At 33.8% G+C, this 1,750-nt stretch overlaps 1 pseudogene; it reads right to left on the bottom strand.

Moving 5' to 3' along the window:
- Positions 1 to 204: 204 nt before the first annotated feature.
- Positions 205 to 1,311, bottom strand: LOC145058094 (putative glucan endo-1,3-beta-glucosidase GVI pseudogene; annotated as a pseudogene).
- Between the last annotated feature and the right edge of the window lie 439 nt (positions 1,312 to 1,750).

Raw genomic sequence — 1,750 nt, 5'->3', positions numbered from 1 at the left:
CAATTTGTAAGCATGACCAATGCATTTCAATTTAAATCATATGTTTATCCTTTGTTCGTGAGTTCAAATTGGAGGAAAAACGATACAAAAAAAACTATAGAAATACCCCATAATAGATTGTTATTCATGAACTACAATTCCCTTTTAAATTACAATTCTTCAAACAATAATAAAGTTACATTCTTGATCAATTTTTATATCTAGTTAAAAATCAACATGATACACTTCAGTCATGTCCGGATTGAACAAGCCAAAATGTTGTTCGACCCCTGGATTCTTTCTGTCCTTGTTAAAAAGTGAAAAAACATATGTCTCCACATTCTTGTAAGGCCTCTTAGGAGTACCAAAGCCATGTACGTGGTTCACAAGATTCTGATTATAGGTCTGAGCCAGTTCAATCGTCGTGAATTACCATTTCCTTGCCACGGCCACCCACTCTCACAAATCACCACCTCAACATCACCTGCACTAATCTTTTCTAATGCGGAGTAAACCGCATCAACCATGGCATCGAACATATTCTTGTACCCTAGACTTCCATCTCTCACTACAACATCAGGAGAGGTGAATAACACGTACGGTAATTGAATTGAACTCGGTTCATAAATGTAAGTAAAGTAAGGGTACGCAGTGATCAAAAGTGGGAAACTGTTGTTAGATAAGAATCCTGTGATCTGTTGAATTGCAGGCTTGACGTCACTTAAAAAATCTCCAGTTAAAGGAGGAGATGAACTTGTTAGTGCGTAAATCCCGACAGCTGTACTCACGGGAATCCGACCAAGATTGAAGAATTGTAAGACTGCGTTCATATTTTGCATCGCCGGGAACACCAAAGAATTCATATTACCTGGGATGATTTCATTACCGATGGATATGCAACGGAATGTAATGGTTTGTGTGTATGGGATAATGTTAGTTTGTACCCATGCTTTTGCAAAGTTGATATCTCCTGCAAGAGCGGCTATATCTTGATTGAAGGTTCCAATGATCACTTGGATTCCAGAGTTTTGTAGAGCGTTGAGAACGTTGAGGTCGGGGCTAAAGATACGAATTCGTGATATGTTTCTTGACTTTAAGAGGGTTACAACTTGATCTGGAGGAGGGAGGTTGTCTCCCAATAATCCGTAGTTAATTCCAATACCACCACAATCTGGGAAATAAAAGAAATCGAAAACATATTTAGAAATGTAAAGGATATTTCATGATTGAAAAATAAAGATTATGAAGATCGATGAACGCATTACATGCATGAGAACTTAGATGAACTATAAGAACACAAATGATGCTTATTGAAGGTAAAAATGAAGCCATTTCGAAACTAGTTTTACTGATGGATGTTGCAAGAAAAACTGTTCTGCTATCGGATATATATACTGTAAAACTTAGTAAGATAAGGTCTTGTATGTATGGGTGCATGAAGAAGATGAAGATGATATTTATTACAAATTAATTAGGCATTAAAACATACATTATAAATGGAATTAGTTGGATTTTAATACATTGTAATATTAATTACTGATAATTAAATAAGTAAATTTTGATAGGATTTTCTTCATATATATATATATATATATATATATATATATATATATATATATATATATATATATATATAGAGAGAGAGAGAGAGAGAGAGAGAGAGAGAAGTAGGTTCAAATGTTTCTCACATCTATTGTGTGCTACAATGCACCAATAAGAATTTAGTAAAAATTATATCTATATTAAATGATATCTATACTTATAATTAATT

This window comes from Lactuca serriola, chromosome 6 (assembly GCF_051521515.1).
Source record: "Lactuca serriola cultivar US96UC23 chromosome 6, Lser_US96UC23_V15, whole genome shotgun sequence".
NCBI lineage: Eukaryota > Viridiplantae > Streptophyta > Magnoliopsida > Asterales > Asteraceae > Lactuca > Lactuca serriola.
Note: the sequence above shows the minus strand (reverse complement) of the source record. Positions and strands in the feature narration are given on the sequence as shown.